This window comes from Oncorhynchus tshawytscha, unplaced genomic scaffold (assembly GCF_018296145.1).
Source record: "Oncorhynchus tshawytscha isolate Ot180627B unplaced genomic scaffold, Otsh_v2.0 Un_scaffold_1716_pilon_pilon, whole genome shotgun sequence".
Lineage (NCBI taxonomy): Eukaryota > Metazoa > Chordata > Actinopteri > Salmoniformes > Salmonidae > Oncorhynchus > Oncorhynchus tshawytscha.
The window spans coordinates 116312-132638 of NW_024609320.1; the positions used below are offsets into that span (position 1 = coordinate 116312).

Consider the following 16327-nt stretch of genomic DNA (forward strand, 5'->3'; position numbering starts at 1 on the left):
ACAGACTGCAGTCATTAGGGAGGAGGGAGTGGGGTACAGACTGCAGTCATTAGGGAGGAGGGAGTGGGGTACAGACTGCAGTCATTAGGGTAGAGGGAGTGGGGTACAGACTGCAGTCATTAAAAGAGGGAGTGGGGTACAGACTGCAGTCATTAGGCAGCTGAGGGAGTGGGGTACAGACTGCAGTCAGTAGGGTAGAGGGAGTGGGGTACAGACTGCAGTCATTTAGTGGGGGTAGAGGGTAGAGGAGTGGGGTACAGACTGCAGTCATTAGGGTGGAGGGAGTCGGGTACAGACTGCAGTCATTAGGGAGGAGGGAGTAACAGACTGCAGTCATCAGGGTAGAGGAAGTGGGGTACAGACTGCAGTTGAGGGAGGATACAGACTGCAGTCAGTAGGGTAGAGGGATGGGGTACAGACTGCAGTCATTAGGGTAGAGGGATGGGGTACAGACTGCAGTCATTAGGGTAGAGGGAGTGGGGTACAGACTGAAGTCATTAGGGTAGAGGAAGTGGGGTACAGACTGAAGTCCTTAGGGTGTGGGGTACAGACTGCAGTCATTAGGGTAGAGGGAGTGGGGTACAGACTGAAGTCATTAGGGGGTACAGAGAGTCATTAGGATGGGGTACAGACTGCAGTCATTAGGGTAGAGGGAGTGGGGTACAGACTGAAGTCAGTCAGTTGTTAGGGAGGAGGGAGTGGGGTACAGACTGAAGTCAGTCAGTCATTAGGGAGGAGGGAGTGGGGTACAGACTGCAGTCAGTAGGGTAGAGGGAGTGGGGTACAGACAGTCATTCAGTCATCCTCAGGGTTAGGGAGGAGGGAGTGGGGTACAGACTGCAGTCTTGCAGTCACCTACCTTTTGAAACAGACTGAAGTCAGTTGGGTACAGACTGAAGTCATTACCTTTGGAGGGAGTCGGGTACAGACTGCAGTCATTAGGGAGGAGGGGGGGTACAGACTGACTGTAGAGGAAGTGGGGTCCACTGCAGTCATTAGGGAGGAGGGAGGGGGGTACACTGACAGTCATTGAAACAGACTGCAGTCATTAGTCTTCCAGACTGAAGTCATTAGGGTAGAGGGATGGGGTACAGACTGCAGTCATTAGGGTAGAGGGAGTGGGGTACAGACTGAAGTCAGTCAGTTGTTTGGGAGGACAGAGGGGATCCAGACTGAAGTCAGTCAGTCATTTGAGGGAACAGACTGAGTCAGTAGGCTGTGGGGTCCAGACTGCAGTCATTAGGGAAGGGAGTGGGATACAGACTGTCTTCAGTCCTTTTGAAGGACAGTGGGGTACTGTCTTCTCAGACTGAAGTCAGTCAGTCATTAGGGAAACAGGAGTGGGGTACAGACTGCAGTCAGTAGGGTAGAGGGAGTGGGGTACAGACTGCAGTCATTTGGGTAGAGGGAGTGGGGTACAGACTGAAGTCAGGAGGGTCAATCTTACAGTAATATTGATGAGAGGTCTAGTAGTGAGCGACGTTATATTTCACCTGAAGGGATCACAACTCTTTCTATTTCTACGTCTCTCTCTCTCTCGCCCGTCTCTCTCTCTCTCTCTGTGTCTCTGTCTCTCTCTCTCGCTCTCTCTCTCTCGCTCTCTCGCTCTCTCTCTCTCGCTCTCTCGCTCTCTCTCTCTCTCGCTGTCTCGCTCTGTCTCTCTCTCGCTGTCTCTCTCTCTCCCCTGTCTCTACTGTCTCTCTCTCTCTCTCTCTGTCTCTCTCTCTCTCTCTTGAAACAGTGATCCCTCTCTGTCTCTCTCCTCTTCTCTCTCTCTCTCTGCTCTCTCTCTCGCTGTCTCTCTCTCTGTCTCGCTCTGATCCCTACTGTCTCTCTCTCTCTCTCGCTGTCTCTCTCTTCTCCCTGTCTCTCTCTCTCTGATCTCTACTGTGTCTCTCACTGTCTCTCTCTCTCTCTGTCTCAGTGATCCCTACTCTCTTCCTCTCTCTCTCTCTCTCTGAAACAGTGATCCCTCTCTCTCTCTCTCTCTGATCCTCTCTCTCTCTCTCTCTCTCTCTGATCTTCTCTCCATTCCTAAACCTTGCAATGCGGTGCTGATGGCAGCGGAAAAAAGTGTTGCAAGACCTCACCCTCTCTTTCATTTTCTTTTTGTCTTGTTTCATTTCTGCCCTGTTTAATTTCTGCCTTGTTTTAATTCTGCCCTGTTTTATTTCTGTCTGGTGATAATTAAAGGTGTATCAGTCAAAAGGTTGTCCAGATGTTCAATAGGCATCGGCTGACACCTGCTATTGGTGGAGACCAACAGTTAGTAGTGATAACAGTGTAGTGCACCTTTAATGAACCCCCCAGCTTTAAAACTAACAACTTTCAATCTCATTTATTTGTTGAATCACTGACTGTCTTCCACCTTTTGAAACAGTGATCCCTACTGTCTTCCACCTTATTGAAACAGTGATCCCTACTGTCTTCCACCTTCTGAAACAGTGATCCCTGCTGTCTTCCACCTCACCTTTTGAAACAGTGATCCCTACTGTCTTCCACCTTTTGAAACAGTGATCCCTACTGTCTTCCACCTTACCTTTTGAAACAGTGATCCTACTGTCTTCCACCTCACCTTTTGAAACAGTGATCCCTACTGTCTTCCACCTTACCTTTTGAAACAGTGATCCCTACTGTCTTCCACCTCACCTTTTGAAACAGTGATCCCTACTGTCTTCCACCTTTTGAAACAGTGATCCCTACTGTCTTCCACCTCACCTTTTGAAACAGTGATCCCTACTGTCTTCCACCACCTTTTGAAACAGTGATCCCTGCTGTCTTCCACCTCACCTTTTGAAACAGTGATCCCTACTGTCTTCCACCTTTTGAAACAGTGATCCCTACTGTCTTCCACCTTTTGAAACAGTGATCCCTACTGTCTTCCACCTTTTGAAACAGTGATCCCTACTGTCTTCCACCTTTTGAAACAGTGATCCCTACTGTCTTCCACCTTTTGAAACAGTGATCCCTACTGTCTTCTCACCTTTTGAAACAGTGATCCCTACTGTCTTCCACCTCACCTTTTGAAACAGTGATCCCTACTGTCTTCCACCCACCTTTTGAAACAGTGATCCCTACTGTCTTCCACCTTTGAAACAGTGATCCCTACTGTCTTCACCTTTTGAAACAGTGACCTTTTGAAACAGTGATCCCTACTGTCTTCCACCTTTTGAAACAGTGATCCCTGCTGTCTTCCACCTTACCTTTTGAAACAGTGATCCCTACTGTCTTCCACCTTCTGAAACAGTGATCCCTACTGTCTTCCACCTTTTGAAACAGTGATCCCTACTGTCTTCCACCTTTTGAAACAGTGATCCCTACTGTCTTCCACCTTACCTTTTGAAACAGTGATCCCTACTGTCTTCCACCTTACCTTTTGAAACAGTGATCCCTACTGTCTTCCACCTTACCTTTTGAAACAGTGATCCCTACTGTCTTCCACCTTACCTTTTGAAACAGTGATCCCTACTGTCCTCCACCTTACCTTTTGAAACAGTGATCCCTGCTGTCTTCCACCTTACCTTTTGAAACAGTGATCCCTACTGTCTTCCACCTTTTGAAACAGTGATCCCTACTGTCCTCCACCTTACCTTTTGAAACAGTGATCCCTACTGTCTTCCACCTTACCTTTTGAAACAGTGATCCCTACTGTCTTCCACCTTACCTTTTGAAACAGTGATCCCTACTGTCTTCCACCTTTTGAAACAGTGATCCCTACTGTCTTCCACCTTTTGAAACAGTGATCCCTACTGTCTTCCACCTTTTGAAACAGTGATCCCTACTGTCTTCCACCTTTTGAAACAGTGATCCCTACTGTCTTCCACCTTACCTTTTGAAACAGTGATCCCTGCTGTCTTCCACCTCACCTTTTGAAACAGTGATCCCTACTGTCTTCCACCTTACCTTTTGAAACAGTGATCCCTGCAGTTGAAATACTGTTGATCCAAATAACAATAGACCAAATAATAAAATACAGTATTTTGTAACATTTAGGTCGTTTTTAAATGTTTATTTTTTACTTGACTTTATAAAAGTAGATCATTCATTTGATAGATATAGGACAAATGAAAACCTGTGGCTGGTCTTGCTGTTTCTTTTGAGACACACCAGTTTAAGGTGAAAATTGGTCCGTGTCTAGAATGGTACCCTATTCCTATATAGTGCACTCCTTTTAACCAGAGCTGATAGTGCACTATATAAGGGATATGATGCCATTTGGGATGCACACACAACCTGATTATTTTGGTTGTTGTGAGGAAAGAGGTTTGTTAGGTGCAGTAAGACGCCAGTCTTACCCTGGTGGTTCCTAAACAGGCCGACGTTCACCGTTCTGCTGACAACCTTTTAAAACCAATTGCTTAGACTAAGTTTTTATACCAAACCTGCAATGTCTCTCAGGCTACTTGGTTTGACGTAACTAAAAACAAGGGGGCGGTGGTAATAATAGTAATATCTTTATTTTATATAGTATTCTTTATTACAAGCAGAATCTGTCACTTTTAAAAACCAAATAAACAATAGTATTGAACGAAACAAAGGCTGTGAGGTGTATTAGTGTTCTTCCCCTCGGTCGTTCACCTTCTGGTGTGGTCCTGGGAGAAACAGCAGGACTTCTACATGCCTTCAGCCCTACGGTGGCTCATAGAGACCAAAACTAAAATAGCACTTTTATTGAAATGTTTACTTACTAAAAAATCTGCATGAAATGTAGTTCAATCCGATTGAAAAGGTTGAAAAAAATCTATAGATTTGTTTACACCATTTTAAAGATAAACTTCTTGTAAATCCAGCCACAGTGTTCGATTTCAAATAGGCTTTACGGCGAAAGCACACCAAACGATTATGTTAGGTCAGCACCTAGTCACAGAAAACCATACAGTCATTTTCCAGCCAAGGAGAGGTCTCATAAAAGTCAGAAATAGCGATTAAATTAATCACTAACCTTTGATGATCTTCATCAGATGGCACTCACAGGACTTCATGTTACACAATAAATGTGTGTTTTGTTCGATAAAGTTAATCTTTATGTCCAAAAACCTCATTTGAAATTGGTGTGTTGTGTTCAGAAATGCATTGTCTCAAACAAACATCCGGTGAAAGTAAAGAGAGCCACATCAAAAAACAGAAATACTCATCATAAACATTGATAAAAGATACAAGTGTTAAACATACAAATACAGATAAACTTCTCCTTAATGCAACCGCTGTGTCAGATTTCAAAAAGGCTTTACGGCGAAAGCACACTCTGCGATTATGTTAGTTCAGCGACTAGACACAGAAACCCATACAGCCATTTTCCAACCAAGGAGAGCTTCACAAAAGTCAGAAATAGCATTAAAATTAATCACTTACCTTTGATGATCTTCATCTGGTGGCACTCCCAGGTCTCCATGTTAGACAACAAATGTTTGTTTTCTTCGATAAAGTTCATCTTTATGTCCAAATACCTCCGTTTTGTTGGTGCGTTTAGTTCAGAAATCCAAAGGCACAATAAGCGCACTCTCGAAAAGTCAAAAGTACAATAAAAGATAGTAGAAACATGTCAAACGATGTTTAAAATCAATCTTCAGGTTGCTTTTGTCATAAATAATCAATAATATTTCAACCGGACAAAAGCTTCGTCAATGGAAAAAGGTAAACAAGAAATGCGCGCTCCCGATCACGTGCCTGGCTCATGGATGGAAATTTCCACTGTCCTCTCATTGAAAGCGGTGTATCTCCCTCATTTTTCAGAGTAAAACCCTCAAACAATGCCTAAAGACTGGTCACATGTTGAGGAAGCCATAGAGATCTGAAACAATGCCTAAAGACTGGTCACATGTTGAGGAAGACAGATTTCCACTGGGTCCTAAGTCTTTGTATGGTGGATAGGCTTTCAATGGAAAAACAGCCTTTCAAAATAATAGTACTTCCTGGTTGGATTTTCCTCTGGTTTTCGCCTGCCATATCAGTTCTGTTATACTCAGACATTATTTTAACATTATTTTAACATTATTTTTACAGTGTTTTCTATCCAAATCGACTAATTATATGCATATCCTAGCTTATGGGCCCGAGTAGCAGGCAGTTTAATTTGGAGCCCAGTGGCACAGTGTCTAGAGAAAAACTCCCAAGAAGGAAGGAAGAAAACCTAGAGAGGAACCAGGCTCTGAGGGGTGGCCAGTCCTCTCCTGGCTGTACTGGGTAGAGAGGAACCAGGCTCTGAGGGTGACCAGTCCTCTCCTGGCTGTACTGGGTAGAGAGGAACCAGGCTCTGAGTTCTCTCCTGGCTGTACTGGGTGGCCAGTCCTCTCCTGGCTGTACTGGGTAGAGAGGAACCAGGCTCTGACCAGTCCTCTCCTGGCTGGGGTAGAGAGGAACCAGGCCAGTCCTCTCCTGGCTGTACTGGGTAGAGAGGAACCAGGCTCTGAGGGGTGGCCAGTCCTCTCCTGGCTGTACTGGGTGGCCAGAGAGGAACCAGGCTCTGAGGGGTGACCAGTCCTCTCCTGGCTGTACTGGGTAGAGAGGAACCAGGCTCTGAGGGTGACCAGTCCTCTTCCTGGCTGTACTGGGTAGAGAGGAACCAGGCTCTGAGGGGTGACCAGTCCTCTTCTGGCTGTACTGGGTAGAGAGGAACCAGGCTCTGAGGGGTGGCCAGTTCTCTCCTGGCTGTACTGGGTAGAGAGGAACCAGGCTCTGAGTGACCTCTCCTGGCTGTACTGGGTAGAGAGGAACCAGGCTCTGAGGGGTGACCAGTCCTCTCCTGGCTGTACAGAACCAGGCTCTGAGGGTGACCTCTCCTGGCTGTACTGGGTAGAGAGGAACCAGGCTCTGAGGGGTGGCCAGTCCTCTCCTGGCTGTACCAGGTGGGCAATAAGGCCAGATTGTTGTAAATCAATCACCTTTCGCCCCTCTCAGCCTCGCCCGCCAACCAAACCATTCCCTCACCTCGTGTCTGAGGACAGGGTGGAACCGGACATCAGACTTTAGAATGCGTGTTGACACTACCGTAGGTGAATTTGAACACTGTATCTGTGTCTTAGTTTCATTGCGCTGTATCTTAAGATGCATGTTCTTGCTCATTAAGAGTTGGAGAAGAACCCATGGGGAGAATCAGCTGTCCTTTGGAATATTGCTCTTGACAACTCAAGACGTCTTAATTGTGGAGGCAGCGACACCCCCTCTCTCTCTCTCTCTCCCCCTTAACCCAGCCGACGTGCGGTTGCCAAGTTGGGCCGTGTTCCCCTCTAAGCACGCCGGTTCATTTTCTGCTTGGCTGAGTCCTGTTCTGCAGAAAGGCTGGGTTCTGTCTCTGGCAGAACACAAGGGAAAAGCTAGGAGGGAAGAATAAAACATGCTGTTAGTTGAGGGATTGCAAAGGGACTTGGTGCTGGAACTTTTTAGCGAAGCCAGCGACCACTGGTGTGAGTCTATCCGTCCCAGCATGTTAATCTTAGTTAAAACATGTAGATAGAAAGCCATGACAGACCGGCCAAGGCTCAATATGTTGGTGGAAGATCTAGCATCAGCTACACAGGAGATCTGATCAATTTAGGGACCAATACGGCTCTGACATTATTGTGCAATCCCGGTCACGTCAACATTTTAATCATTTTCTTCACTAGGTAGTGTGTATATTAGACTTGGGCGGTATACCGTGTATCGGGGTATTTGGAAATAGCCACCGAATGGTTTTTCAATACAGTCTATACTGTATTTCTTTGAATTTTTTCAATAAAATTGTAATATTTGTAGGTACTTTTTTAAGTAAATACCTGCTGTGGAATAGGTTAGGAGATAAAGCAGGTTGGGTTCTTCATTTCACCCGTCACATTATTTTACATTATGAAGCTTACCGTAGTTCCCCAGAACAGTTGAGTCAGTCATGTGTTTGTAAATAGCACAATGGGAGAAAGCAGGAGTCAAGCTGTGTATTGACAGGGGTCGGGTTTTATATTGAAAGTCAGCTGGGGTTTTTTTTGGGCTTCAATAGAGTGATCAGGGACATGTAACTATAGTCTTTCTTCACAGAAAATACATTAGTGCAACACATTCTGGCAGAAAATAACTTTTCATCAGAGGACAACAGAAGTGCAACTTTATTTGGCTGACAGCCACACCACTAAATACTTTTGTAATGAAAAAGCAAGGTATTATTTACTAAAACGATGCATGGCCTTCATATTTCTAATGTTTATCAAAGAAAGAATGTAGCCAACTATGGCTTGGGGGGTAGAAGCTGTTAAGGAGACTTTTGGTCCTAGACTTGGCGCTCCGGTACCGCTTGCCATGTGGTAGCAGAGAAAACTGTCTTAGGTGACTGGAGTGTCTGACAATTTTATGGGCTTTCCTCTGACACTGCCTATTATATAGGTCCTGGATGGCATGAAGCTTGGCCCCAGTGATGTACTGGGCCATACACTACCCTCTATAGCGCCTTGCGGTCGGAGGCCGAGCAGTTGCCATACCAGGCAGTGATGCAACCAGTCAGGATGCTCTCGATGGTGCAGCTGTAGAACTTTTTGAGGATCTGGAGACCCATGCCAAATCTTTTCAGTCTCCTGAGGGGCAAAAGATTTTGTCCATGACTGTCTTGTTGTGTTTGGACCATGATAGATCGTTGGTGATGTGGACACCAAGGAACTTGAAACTCTCGACCCGCTCCACTACAGTCATGATGATGTGAATGGGGGCCTGTTCGGCCCACCTTCTCTTGTAGTCCACAATCAGCTCTTTTGTGTTGCTCACATTGAGCAAACTTAACAATGGTGTTGGTGTCGTGTTTTTGCCACGCAGTTGTGGGTGAACAAGGGCGTACAGGAGGGGACTAAGTACACACCCCTGAGGAGCCCCAGTGTTGAGGATCAGCGTGGCAGATGTGTTGTTGCCTACTCTTACCACCTGGGGGCAGCCCGTTTAAACAATGAGTTTAAACGTTATGTGCTTGATAACAGCATTCCCATTCATAAGCTGGTAGCGATCACTACAGACGGGACACCAGAAATGCGTGGGCTGCATTCGGGCTTCGTTGCACTGTGCCGTCGTGATCCCGATTTCCCAGAGTTTTTCAACGATCACTGTGTGATCCATCAGCAAGCACTAGCTAGTAAAGCTGTGGACTCGTCTCATGTCATGACACTTGCCGTTATGATTGTTAATTCGATTAGCGCAAAAGGACTTCAGCACCGCTTGTTTAAATCTTTATTAGTTGAGTTTGATGCCGCATACGGTGACCTGATTCTCCACGCTTACGTAAGGTGGTTGAGTCGCGGGAAAGTACTGCCGCGATTTGTTGACTTGCTGCCCGAGATCAAATCATTTCTAGAGTCACGAAGTGAGGAGCGTGAGGGACTGTCTGATGATGGACAAAACAGCAAATCTGAACCAGCTCCCACTATGAGCTTCAGGGAAAAGACAAAGACGTGATACACATGATCAGCGCTGTCACTGCCTTTAAGACCAAGGCCTTTCAGCTGAGGAATGGAAGGCCGGTGCACTTCCCCCAACCTGGAGGAAGTGTTGCAAAACATCGGAAAACAAAGATGCTTTTCTCCTGCAAGAATTCTGTTCCCCACCTGGAGAAACTGTCATCTGAATTCAACAGGTGTTTTCAGGAGTTCAATGACACAGGGGAGGTTGTTATATTTATTTGAAACCTTTTCCTCCCCGTTCAGATTGAGGAGGTGTCTGACACATTCCAGATAGTATTTGCTTTGTCTGTCGGAGTCAGACATGGAGATAATTGAATTGCAAAATGACATCGAGTTGAAAGCAAGATCAAGAGACTGTCTCCTTTTCATCCTGCACACTTCAGGTGAAGGTCTCCTTTTCATCCTGCACACTTCAGGTGAAGGTCTCCTTTTCATCCTGCACACTTCAGGTGAAGGTCTCCTTTTCATCCTGCACACTTCAGGTGAAGGTCTCCTTTTCATCCTGCACACTTCAGGTGAAGGTCTCCTTTTCATCCTGCACACTTCAGTTGAAGGTCTCCTTTTCATCCTGCACACTTCAGGTGAAGGTCTCCTTTTCATCCTGCACACTTCAGGTGAAGGTCTCCTTTTCATCCTGCACACTTCAGGTGAAGGTCTCCTTTTCATCCTGCACACTTCAGGTGAAGGTCAGGGGATCTCATCCACAGCCGTCACATTGAATGTGTGTGTGTGGGGGGGGGGGATCTCATCCACAGCCGTCACATTGAATGTGTGTGTGTGTGTGTTAGGAGAGGGGACTCACTCACTATAGTTACCCTACTCGCTATAGTTACCCTACTCACTATAGGGGATTACCCTACTCACTATAATTACCCTACTCACTATAATTACCCTACTCACTATAGTTACCCTGCTCACTATAATTACCCTACTCACTATAGTTACTCACTATAATTACCCTGCTCATTATAATTACCCTACTCACTATAGTTACTCACTATAGTTACCCTGCTCACTATAATTACCCTACTCACTATAATTACCCTGCTCACTATAATTACCCTACTCACTATAGTTACCCTACTCACTATAGTTACCATGCTCACTATAATTACCCTACTCACTATAGTTACTCACTATAATTACCCTACTCACTATAATTACCCTACTCACTATAATTACTCTACTCACTATAGTTACCCTACTCACTATAGTTACCCTACTATAATTACCCTACCCACTATAGTTACTCACTATAGTTACTCACTATAATTACCCTACTCACTATAATTACTCACTATAGTTACTCACTATAATTACCCTACCCATTATAGTTACTCTACTCACTATAGTTACTCACTATAGTTACTCACTATAATTACAATACTCACTATAGTTACCCTACTCACTATAGTTACCCTACTCACTATAATTACCCTTCTCACTATAGTTACTCACTATAATTACCCTACTCACTATAGTTACTCACTATAGTTACCCTACTCACTATAGTTACCCTACTCACTATAGTTACCCTACTCACTATAATTACCATACTCACTATAATTACCCTACTCACTATAGTTACTCACTATAATTACCCTACTCACTATAGTTACCCTACTCACTATAGTTACCCTACTCACTATAGTTACCCTACTCACTATAATTACCCTACTCACTATAGTTACTCACTATAGTTACTCACTATAATTACAATACTCACTATAGTTACCCTACTCACTATAGTTACCCTACTCACTATAATTACCATACTTACTATAGTTACCCTACTCACTATAGTTACTCACTATAATTACAATACTCACTATAATTACCCTACTCACTATAGTTACCCTACTCACTATAGTTACCCTACTCACTATAGTTACCCTACTCACTATAGTTACCCTACTCACTATAGTTACCCTACTCACTATAGTTACCCTACTCACTATAATTACCCTACTCACTATAGTTACCCTACTCACTATAGTTACCCTACTCACTATAGTTACCCTACTCACTATAGTTACCCTACTCACTATAATTACCCTACTCACTATAGTTACCCTACTCACTATAGTTACCCTACTCACTATAATTACCCTACTCACTATAGTTACCCTACTCACTATAGTTACCCTACTCACTATAGTTACCCTACTCACTATAGTTACCCTACTCACTATAATTACCCTACTCACTATAATTACCCTACTCACTATAGTTACCCTACTCACTATAATTACCCTACTCACTATAATTACCCTACTCACTATCACTATAATTACCCTACTCACTATAGTTACCCTACTCACTATAGTTACCCTACTCACTATAATTACCCTACTCACTATAGTTACCCTACTCACTATAATTACCCTACTCACTATAGTTACCCTATTCACTATAGTTACCCTACTCACTATAGTTACCCTACTCACTATAATTACCCTACTCACTATAATTACCCTACTCACTATAGTTACCCTACTCACTATATTACCCTACTCACTATAGTTACCCTACTCACTATAATTACCCTACTCACTATAGTTACCCTACTCACTATAGTTACCCTACTCACTATAGTTACCCTACTCACTATAGTTACCCTACTCACTATAGTTACCCTACTCACTATAATTACCCTACTCACTATAATTACCCTACTCACTATAGTTACCCTACTCACTATAGTTACCCTACTCACTATAGTTACCCTACTCACTATAGTTACCCTACTCACTATAATTACCCTACTCACTATAGTTGTGCGACTGAATATATTTATGACACTGACTTGGCCCATACTACTGCCTGCATCTTACTACTGATAGTGGGCTGTACACTGTACATTTTGACAAATAGGGAAATGTAGTTTATTGAACTGTAGCTCCAGCCATATGCTATTTTGTGCCTTTAAAGGCACAGTGTTTATTTCGTTTCATGTCCTGTTGTTAAACCGACGCACCACAAAAGTGTAATGATTTGTTTTCACTACAACTTCTGCAACTTTCTCCTCCTGCTGACTGGTGTTCTCAGCTACCACCTACTGGTGTGGCCCTGTAATGTTTATCAGGAAACAGTTCTAATCTACTGGTGTTTTCAGCTACCACCTACTGGGGTGGCCCTGTAATGTTTATCAGGAAACAGTTCTAATCTACTGGTGTGGCCCTGTAATGTTTATCAGGGAAACAGTTCTAATCTACTGGGGCGGCCCTGTAATGTTTATCAGGAAACAGTTATAATCTACTGGTGTGGCCCTGTAATGTTTATCAGGAAACAGTTCTAATCTACTGGTGTGGCCCTGTAATGTTTATCAGGAAACAGTTCTAGTCTACTGGTGTGGCCCTGTAATGTTTATCAGGAAACAGTTCTAGTCTACTGGTGTGGCCCTGTAATGTTTATCAGGGAAACAGTTCTAATCTACTGGTGTGGCCCTGTAATGTTTATCAGGGAAACAGTTATAATCTACTGGGGTGGCCCTGTAATGTTTATCAGGGAAACAGTTATAATCTACTGGTGTGGCCCTGTAATGTTTATCAGGAAACAGTTCTAGTCTACTGGTGTGGCCCTGTAATGTTTATCAGGGAAACAGTTCTAGTCTACTGGTGTGGCCCAGTAATGTTTATCAGGAAACAGTTCTAGTCTACTGGTGTGGCCCTGTAATGTTTATCAGGGAAACAGTTCTAGTCTACTGGTGTGGCCCTGTAATGTTTATCAGGGAAACAGTTCTAGTCTACTGGTGTGGCCCTGTAATGTTTATCAGGGAAACAGTTATAATCTACTGGTGTGGCCCTGTAATGTTTATCAGGGAAACAGTTATAATCTACTGGGGTGGCCCTGTAATGTTTATCAGGAAACAGTTCTAATCTACTGGTGTGGCCCTGTAATGTTTATCAGGGAAACAGTTATAATCTACTGGTGTGGCCCTGTAATGTTTATCAGGAAACAGTTCTAGTCTACTGGTGTGGCCCTGTAATGTTTATCAGGGAAACAGTTCTAGTCTACTGGGGTGGCCCTGTAATGTTTATCAGGAAACAGTTCTTCTACTGGGGTGGCCCTGTAATGTTTATCAGGAAACAGTTCTAGTCTACTGGTGTGGCCCTGTAATGTTTATCAGGGAAGCAGTTCTAGTCTACTGGTGTGGCCCTGTAATGTTTATCAGGAAACAGTTCTAATCTACTGGGGTGGCCCTGTAATGTTTATCAGGAAACAGTTCTAATCTACTGGTGTGGCCCTGTAATGTTTATCAGGGAAACAGTTATAATCTACTGGTGTGGCCCTGTAATGTTTATCAGGAAACAGTTCTAGTCTACTGGTGTGGCCCTGTAATGTTTATCAGGGAAACAGTTCTAGTCTACTGGTGTGGCCCTGTAATGTTTATCAGGAAACAGTTCTAATCTACTGGTGTGGCCCTGTAATGTTTATCAGGAAACAGTTCTAATCTACTGGTGTGGCCCTGTAATGTTTATCAGGGAAACAGTTCTAATCTACTGGGGTGGCCCTGTAATGTTTATCAGGAAACAGTTCTAATCTACTGGTGTGGCCCTGTAATGTTTATCAGGAAACAGTTCTAATCTACTGGGGTGGCCCTGTAATGTTTATCAGGAAACAGTTCTAGTCTACTGGGGTGGCCCTGTAATGTTTATCAGGAAACAGTTCTAATCTACTGGTGTGGCCCTGTAATGTTTATCAGGAAACAGTTCTAATCAAATCAAATCAAATTTTATTTGTCACATACACATGGTTAGCAGATGTTAAGAAATGCTTGTGGCCCTGTAATGTTTATCAGGAAACAGTTCTAATCTACTGGTGTGGCCCTGTAATGTTTATCAGGAAACAGTTCTAATCTACTGGGGTGGCCCTGTAATGTTTATCAGGAAACAGTTCTAATCTACTGGTGTGGCCCTGTAATGTTTATCAGGGAAACAGTTCTAGTCTACTGGTGTGGCCCTGTAATGTTTATCAGGAAACAGTTCTAATCTACTGGTGTGGCCCTGTAATGTTTATCAGGAAACAGTTCTAATCTACTGGTGTGGCCCTGTAATGTTTATCAGGAAACAGTTCTAATCTACTGGTGTGGCCCTGTAATGTTTATCAGGGAAACAGTTCTAATCTACTGGTGTGGCCCTGTAATGTTTATCAGGGAAACAGTTCTAGTCTACTGGTGTGGCCCTGTAATGTTTATCAGGGAAACAGTTCTAGTCTACTGGGGTGGCCCTGTAATGTTTATCAGGAAACAGTTCTAATCTACTGGTGTGGCCCTGTAATGTTTATCAGGAAACAGTTATAATCTACTGGTGTGGCCCTGTAATGTTTATCAGGAAACAGTTCTAATCTACTGGGGTGGCCCTGTAATGTTTATCATCTAGAATGTCATTGTAGGCTGTAGTGTTAAGATTTCCCTTCACTGGATTTAAGGGGCCTAGCCCAAACTATGAAAAACAGCCTCAGACCATTATTCCTCCTCCACCAAACTTTACAGTTGGCACTAGGTAGCGTTTCTCCTGGCATCCGCGGAACCCAGATTCGTCCGTCGGACTGCCAGATGAAGCAGTGTTTCCACTGCTCCAATAGCAGTGAGCTTTAATGCTACCGCTTGGCATTACACATAGTGATCTTAGGCTTGTGTGCGGCTGCTCGGCCACACACAATTGTTGAACAATTTGTGCTGACGTTACTTCCAGAGGCAGTTTGTAGTGAGCGTTGCGACCGAGGACAGACGGTTTTTACACGCTTCACTACTCAACTGTCCCGTTCTGTGAGCTTGTGTGGCCTACCACCTTGCGGCTGAGCCGTTGTTGCTCCTAGATGTTACCACTTCACAATAACAGCACTTACAGTTGACCGGGGCAGAAATTTGACCAACTGACTTGTTGGAAAGGTGGCATCCTATGACGGTGCCTTGTTGAAAGTCACTGAGCTCCTCAGTAAGGCCATTCTACTGCCAATGTTTGTCTATGGAGATTGCATGGTTGTGTGCTCAATTTCATATTACCTGTCAGCGGCGGGGTATGGCTGAAATAGCTAAATCCACTAATTTGAAGGGGTGTCCTCATACTTTGGTACAGTTAAAGTCGGAAGTTTACATACACTTAGGTTGGAGTCATTAAAACTAGTTTTTCAACCACTCTACAAATCTCTTGTCAACAAACTATAGTTTTGGCAAGTCGATTAGGACATCCACTTTGCGCATAAAACAAGTCATTTTTCAAACAATTGTTTACAGACAGATTATTTCACTTATAATTCACTGTATCACAATTCCAGTGGGTCAGAAGTTTACGTAAACTAAGTTGACTGTCTTTAAATAGCTTGGAAAATTCCAGAAAATGATGTCATGGCTTTAGAAGCTTCTGATAGGCTAATTGACATCATTTGAGTCAATTGGAGGTGTACCTGTGGATGTATTTCAAGGCCTACCTTCAAACTCAGTGCCTCTTTGCTTGACATCATGGGAAAATCAAAAGAACTCAGCCAAGACCTCAGAAAGAAAATTGTAGACCTCCACAAGTCTGGTTTTTCCTTGGGAGCAATTTCCAAACTCCTGAAGGCACCACGTTCATCTATACAAACTATAGTACGCAAGTATAAACACCATGGGACCACGCAGGCGTCATACCGCTCAGGAAGGAGACGCGTTCTGTCTCCTAGAGATCAACGTACTTTGGTGCGGAATGTGCAAATCAATCCCAGAACAACAGCAAAGGACCTTGTGAAGATGCTGGAGGAAACAGGCACAAAAGTATCTATATCCACAGTAATACGAGTCCTGTCTCGACATAACCTGAGGCCACTCCGCAAAGAAAGAGCCACTGATCCACAACCGCCATAAAAAAGCCAGACTACAGTTTGCAACTGCACATGGGGACAAAGTTTGTACTTTTTGGAGAAATGTCCTCTGGTCT

General features: G+C 44.0%; 1 long non-coding RNA gene across 1 annotated transcript; it reads right to left on the minus strand.

Moving 5' to 3' along the window:
• Positions 1 to 3463: 3463 nt before the first annotated feature.
• LOC121844596 lies at positions 3464 to 3883 on the minus strand. Its single transcript, XR_006082058.1, has 3 exons — positions 3825 to 3883; positions 3586 to 3696; positions 3464 to 3553 (listed from the first exon to the last, which is right to left on the minus strand). It is a non-coding gene; the product is annotated as an uncharacterized LOC121844596 (long non-coding RNA).
• Positions 3884 to 16327: the final 12444 nt, after the last annotated feature.